The following is a 7,998-nucleotide window of genomic DNA, read 5'->3' on the forward strand; positions in this document are numbered from 1 at the left end:
TTGGGCTGGGATAGATAAGACTCTTGCCACTGCCTGTGTTAGAAGCCTTCAGGTGATTGTGGAGAAATGAGCACACCACATGGTCCCTGTGTTGTCCCAAATTGGCTTATTGCACACTGGGTAAACAAGCCCTATCTTCAGACACTGAGACGAGATATTGTTTTATTCTCAAAGTTGCGCAAGTTTGGGTGCTAGGTGGCAATTCCACAAAGCTAGCACACCTACCAAAGTTTTCTCTAACTTTTATACATTACAATTAACACACTACACCCATCTACTACATAATCATTAAATTAGCTAAGCATATTTGTCTCTTACTGGTTCATATCTTCTTTGATTACATTTAAAGGTACAGTATGATTTTAACTTACTATGCATGCTCAAGGGGGGGGGGGGGTAGTCTCTCCAGTTTTGAATTGAGTTGGTGGTTGCAATCTCCCCCTGCCAAAATTACCTTCCCCCTACTTTGCTTCTTGGCAGATCCTTAGTAACTCTTCGTGGTTTAGTAGTCAAGACAATATTACATGACCTTGTGTCCTGTTCCTGGACAATTCGTCATTAGCCATCTATTAATCACACAAAAGCACAGTTAGGGTAGGGCTTTACAATGGACATTCTATAGCAGCATCAGCTTTGGATAACACCCGTGGCAGCAGGATCTGCCCAGGAAAAAGTTTGACAGGCAGCTGGAAGCTGCCCAAAAGGGAATTTCCGAAACAAAAATACATAAAGCTTTATACATTGATCAAGACAACTGGGACAGAAATATTTGGTCCAATTTGACTTCAGACATATACTGGACTTACAAATCAGACCAACTATTAAAACTGAGTATGATGCTAATGGAGGCATCACAACTCTCTCTCTTTCTGTGCTCTTTCACAGGCATAGACCTAGCCAAATTAAGCGAGCGCTATTGCAGATCTGTTACTGTGGGTTATTGAACCTGTCTTGTAAATATGGCACGTGACAGGAGGATACCATCTGAATTTCAGAAACAGAAGCCTGCACCCTCCTTTAGGATCTGGAATCCAGCTACAAACTCCAGTGGGAAATACAGACTCCATCTTTCAGGCATCACTAGCATATGCTCAAAGATGAATGCCCCGAGATGATCAAGGCCCCCTGACTATTCCCTGGGCCAGTCCCACAGATTTGGAATTAAGCACAGGTAGGATGGTTATTAATCATGCTTTAGATGTAGCCCCTGTGACAGATGAAGCCCTGTCAGGTTGTCATCCCTCTGAGGCCCAGCAGCACCCACTAGTCAAGAAGGGTTCCAGTCCACTCAGAGGTCATTAACATCAACATGCACAGCACCCAGTGCCACATGGTCCCAGGTATTAGTAAAGTTAGTTTCTGCTATGCTCATTCTGTCACCCTCCCTCCTCTGTGAAGATGCAGCTGTAGTTACCATCAAACACCCTCGTGTCCAGTTAGTTAAAAATCTCCCCCAAGCCTAGGCAAAAGGGCCCTGACCCAAAGTGTCTTGAAGCATGGAAAGCCTGTTTGGCCCCAGGCATTCCCAACAGGCAGCCCACAGAATCCCAACATCCATTTTACCAGCTTTTGCTAACAATCCCCCTGAGCCGCACCTTTTCTCACCAGAGCCTTAGCAAGGGCCCTAGTGCCCCTCCCACCATTTCATCAGCTGGAAACTGGGAAATCCCCAGCCCTGGGTTACCACACAGACTTAGACATACAATTAGCACCCCAGGGCAGCCAGTCCGAACCTGCTGATCCCTCTCAGGTGGCATGGAGGGTGCAGCTTACAGAGACTTCCCGCGCACAGAGGTAGATGCCCCCATCAACACTACCATCATCTGTGTGTCCTTAAGGGCACCCAAAATTCTGCCTTCAGTTTATCACACTGGAAGGGACCACTTCCCTCACCCTCTCCAGTAGTCCATGAGTTCACAGGAGCCCCTTCAGCCCTTCCCATGGTCAGTCAAGTGCAACATTCCCTAATAGACAGACGGCCCGAGGATCTGCACTTTTTGGGAGGTTCTAACATTCACTTTGGAGTAACCCAAACGCAGTTCTGGTCAGGTCAGAACAGCAGCAGTTCACTACTGTAGCTACAGGGGACAACACAGAGCAGCAGCGTGACAGCCTCTGCCGATACAAACTCTGCCCACCTGGGGCAGTGACAGAGTTGATACGCCTCTGGGCTACATGACTTGTTTTTCACAGAACTACCACTACATGTAAGATAAGCAGGATGTAGTAAGTTACCACAAAGAATGGTAACATACAGATTACTTCAGATAAGCTCCAGACAGTACATCCTTTTACAAGTGTTTCACTCCAATAATTGCATCACACTTACTCAGTGAGGCCATTAGGTAACGCTGGAGGTATTTCTTAATTAGAGAGGCCTGCAAAGGCCTATGAGGCATTAGCTATTTTGCTTCCACATATGGAACTACTCAGACACTAGACCTTCCATGATGCTCAAGGGAAGGTACAGTCTCCTGGTACTTCTGAACCAAAACTCCCCCTAGTTTGGGTACTTGGAGAAGCACCTCCCCTACCTCCAATGACCCAGGCTATTAACACCCTGTGAACCTGCAAGACCCAAAACTCATTACCTCCCTTCTCATAGAACTGGAAAAATAGGGAGTATTCACTTGCACCCATTCCCCTTCCATCTGGCCAGTGCAGAAACCAAATGGGTCTTGGCACTTGACCAATGACTAAGGCATAAATTCTGCCTCCTCTCTGCCTCATACTGCAGTCCCAATAGCTGCTGAAGTAATCAATGCCATTTACCTTTCCTCTTACCTATGCATAGCAGGTTTGGACGTTAAAGATGTGTTCTTCCAGTGTCCCACCTGCTTGGATGTTAAAGACGCGTTCTTCCAGTGTCTCACCTGCTTGGACGACCAAGCTCACTTTGCTTGTACTTGGAATGGCATTCATTATACTTTTACTCATTTACCTCAAGGAATAGCCTACTATAGTCCTACCTTTGTTTATGGTATCTTAGCATCAACATCAGTTGAAACTTCTCCCACTCCTGATGTCTCTCATCACCCATATATTGATGACATTTTCCTAGGCAGACATAGACGGGAATCTGTTGCACAAGATATGATCCCCAACATCAGCCCTCAAAGAACACCGGGAACTTTATATTCCTCCTGGTAAATGCCAGGGTCCTGCCCAGAATGTAAGGTGTTTGAGTTCTTTTTAAAGGACTCTTCTTGTATGCCAGTACCAAAGGCATCCCTGAAAGTGTCTTGCAACCTGTTTTCTTTACCCAACCTACTCCCTCCTCCAAATGCAAACATCAGAGTCTCCTAGGTTCTTTAAACTTTTGTCACAACAAGGCCCGGGTTTTAGTCAGCTAGGCCATCCTCTCTACTCCTTGCTGTGCACACATTCCACCTGGGACTGGAACATAAGTCACCAACAGTCCCTAACTCTTCTCCTACAAGTATTCAACATTACCGGTATTTGGGACCCCTCACTCCTACTGGTGGACTAGAATGCAGGGTCCAGCACAGTGCAATCTGCTTGGTGGTGACTGTTCCAGGAAACAGGTCCCAAGGACCCTACCCCTAAACCAATCCCTTTTGGCAGCAATGGGTGGCAAGATGTGCAAGCCTCGGATTGGGAATGGGAGCATGCTCTACATGCCACCTTCCTTGCCCTTTCTGATATTGACAAACTCCTTGTGGATCATCCCCTTACACTGAATGGTTTTACAACCTATTCTTTGCAATGTGCTTCACACCTTCCTTTCCCTGAAGGACATGTACAAACTGTTACCATTCAACATTGGGTTCTTAGTAATTCTGCCATCAGAATCCAACCTTTAGGCCCCAACCATATGTTTCTCACCTCCCACTCCTCCAGCTACAGATGATCCCTCAGACTCACCTATTACAGAAGCCTATCCTTTCAACACCCCACAGAAGGATGTCTGGTTTACAGAAGCCTCCACAGTCCTTCACCGTAATGCCTGGTTTGGGCATGCCACTGCTCTTCATACTGCAGATGACCAAGCTGTTAACACCTGATTGCCATGATAGCACCCAGGTGGCTGAACTCTTGGCTCTTTGCTTAGTCATTCACTCCTCTGACAACCAGGTCTGCATCAACTCCTGGGCTGGTTTTGCTCAGTGCACCCATTGGCTTCCCTCTTGGAAAGCACACTCCTTCTGCACTCATACAGGGGAAACTTGGGGCCGACTTCTTTGTGAGTAAATACAGGACTATGCACACTCATGTGCTTTGGCTATCGGCCATGTTGATTCCCATTGTGCGTGGCCAAGGCCATATGGAATGCCCAAGCACATGTCACTGCCCTAATCAGAGGGGTGGCAGTGGTGGCAAACACTGACACCTACGATAAAGCCAACCTCAGCCCAATAGTATCAGATGAGGGAATGTGGTGGTGCACGTGTCTTAATTCCCCTATGGGAGTCTGACATTTTTCAGTACACCGCGATGAACACGCTGAGACAGTGCTCATCTATGTCAGCAGTGTCTGTGTATATTTATGATCTCGAATGATCACCAACAGCAACTAGAGCTTTGAATTTGATGTTACATCCAGTTGCAGTTTTGTTAGTTTTGACTTTGCTGTGTTTATTGCTTATAATCATTCTGTACATCAAAGTTGGGCAAATAATGAAGCAAATTATGTTAATCCAACACATAAAACATATGCAATCAACTGATTCTGTACATGCAATGGTATATAATTAGCCTTAATTGTAACACTTAAGCTAAGCAACTCATCAAACAATTGTACCCTTACTACTGATCTGCAATATGCCACATATTTATGACAGAGGCAAAAGGTAACCATACTACTACTACTCTATGAGTCAATAAAGTGGATTGACTGTAGTCATGGGGTGGAGTGTGATGGATACACTCAAGTCCTTGACCAAACTAGAGACAGTTTGGTTCAGGCTCCCAAGGAAGTAAAGGCCTAGGCCATGACCGGGTCAAGAGCTTCTCTAGTTCCAATCTGTTCTTTGAAAACCCACACAGGAACAGGGTGACATGGTGAGCTTTGATGCATATGAGCTGGGAAATCGGAACACCAATCATGCGATTAACACATGAATAGCAGGTGGTTCTTCCAAGACTAATTTGTCAAGGAACAAAGTTGTGGGTACAAGGAGTCTCATGCTTACTTTTTTCATCGCATGTAATTTGACTACGAGCCAACCACTTTATTCCATAAATATGACAGCCTGAGCAAGCCTTTTTGAGCTCTCCCTGATAAGCAGCCAGCTGCATGGCAGTAATGTCCCCTTGAGTTGGGATACCTCTCAAGGTTACTCTTTGAGGTTGAGACCCCTTACCAACTGCAGATCTTTGGTAAGTGACCGATATTGCACATAACCTTGTATCACAGTGCATTAAGATCTTGTATTGGTATTTTTGAATTATTATTATTATATCCTCTGTACAGTAAATAACAGATTGAGCCTTGCCATCAGACTTTCTTAAGCTTCACTTTTACAACATCTTACTACAACAAAACCACTTTTGCTGCTACCTTTGGCAGTGGTTCTTTAAGCAGCCTAAATTTCCCATGATGAGTATAACTGAGGCACTCACAATAATTACAAAATATTCATTATTAAAAGCTTCCTTTAATTGGTCCAAAACTCCAAACACCAAACATATGTATTTCCATGCCAGTCACTCTGATCTTGGTTGTTTCCCACCTCTCCAGGACATGGAGTTCAGCAAACACAAGCTTCTAAGAACTGAAAGGACAAAAGTTCAGCTGCAGGCCAGCATGACTTTGCTCCTCCATTTCTGCTTCTGGACTTCTAACAGACAGTCTCAGTTAACTGAAAGCATTTAAAATTAATTCAGCATGTTTGACATACAGTATCACAGAAAGATTAGAGCAGCTGTGGCACAAGATGGCCTGAATCAACCAAATATGTGCCCGAAAGAAAGAGTACATAGACCCCTAGAATTCTCATTTTCCTCAGTTTATAACTGTATTTTACATGTCACAGCAGCACCAGCACACAGGGGTTTTCTTGCCACAAGGATTCTTAGCAGTTATGTAAAAGGTAATTTGTTAGAAATTACCTATATCTCAGATTGACAGTCAATCACAGGGTAGTTACAGTAACTTTAAGCATATGAAGACTAGCCACTTATCTTTGCAGATTCCCATCCCATCATTGCCAACAGTTGTTTTCTCACTTTCATCTGTTGGCTTTGCTGTCTTAATGCATCTGCTGCTACAGATGAGCGTTACAAAAATGGTTATTGGATGAGCCTGGTTTAGTTTTACACCCATGAACTTCATATAGAATCAGGCTCTTCTTCCCAGCCTTCCTTTGTGTTCTTAGCATTGTGTCCTCCAACCACCAGGTCTTTTACCGTGACTTTATTTAGTATTATCCAACAGTATTTCTGAGTCAGTTAGACTTGTTTGTTTGGTTTTGGGGTGCTGTTTGGTTTTGTTTGTTTTGTTTTGTTTTTTAAAGTGAATGCACTTCATTCTCAACGTCTGGGGGGGGGGGGGGGGGGGGGGGCAAATCTAGCACAGCAGGAAGGGTGCTCAGAACAAACAGGTCCTTTTCAGAATAGATAAAGAAACAGGACAGAGACTTTTCCATTCAAGCAACAGCCATTAAAACAAAACGGTCAAAATTACCCTCTTCAAATTATCTCATTAGCATATTCCCAGTGCTTGTTAAGGAATGTAAGTGACCACCTCCGGCAGCTCTGTGGCCTGGTGGTTCCTCATGCCCTGAGGTTGGAGCCCAGCCTGGAGACCCAGGTGTCTCCATTGCAGGCCCATGGACGCAGCTGCTGCTGCTTTTGTGTTTGCAGTTTCAGCCAGCAGCAAGGCTGAGCGTGCATCCCAGAGACACACACAGGACACTGACACAGCCACGGACCAGGTGCTGCCTTCAACAGCACCTACATATATGACTTGCATAAAATAGAACTATAAACAGACAAATCCCTTTCCTCTTCTTTGGCTGGTCAGGATTGAATGTCTCTCTGAAACCCACACACCCCAACTCTCTACACAAGCACACACACATTCACAGATCCCTCAAGTACGGTACAGCCCCTCTGACTATCCAATAGCCCTGCATGGATCCCAGGCCCTCTTACGCACTTTGAAGGATCTCCTACTTGATGGCTGGTCCAGCTTGATGCTCACTAGCAAAGAGATGCACATACTTGTTTCGTAAGCACTCCACACTCACAGATCAAATACAAGCATGGACCCTCTGCCCACCTGATACCCCTGCCTGGACCCAGAGCCTCCTACCCACCAGCTAGTCCACCTTGAAGTCTGCTAGCAAATTATATAGGCAAACCCCACACACCCAATCTGGGGAAAATACGCCCCATGCACCCTCACCAGCATCAGGCACATGGGCTGTGACCCACAGTCCCACTCCAGCCACCAGTGCTGAGCCCCTGACTCACTCCACTCGCCCTGGTGAGGATCGCACTCACTCCAATTGCTGGCACTGCAGGCCAGGGGTGCCTGCACCCCCAGCCTGACCCCAGTTGCTGGCACCAAATCTGCTCACATCTGTCCCCCCAGTAGCTAGCACTCTGGACAGAAAGTCTGTGGGACCTGCAGAGACACTCCCAAGAGCTATGGTCCTTCCAATTACCAATGCTGAGACACCCTCTCGCTCCAGTTGCTGGCACCATGGCCCAGGGGTGCCTACACCTCCAGCCTGACTCCACTTGCTGGCCCAGCTGTCAGCTCGCACTGGTCTCCTCAGTAGCTGGCACCTAGTCCTTGCAGCACTCACACACAGGGGATAGAGAATGAGACTTATGCAGAGAGATAGTTAAGAAAGGACATAAGAAGATAGGACTGGCTGCAGGGATCAGGTACAGGGCTCAGTCAGACAGACCTCCTGACCAGCCACAGACCCCTTTTATACCCTCTTCTGCCTGTTCCTCCTCTGCATAGTTCCCCCATCCTCTTTATCCCACCCACACCTGGGACTCCTTAGGTTTGCACTCTAATCA

The sequence above is a fragment of the Pelecanus crispus genome, chromosome 1 (assembly GCF_030463565.1).
Source record: "Pelecanus crispus isolate bPelCri1 chromosome 1, bPelCri1.pri, whole genome shotgun sequence".
NCBI lineage: Eukaryota > Metazoa > Chordata > Aves > Pelecaniformes > Pelecanidae > Pelecanus > Pelecanus crispus.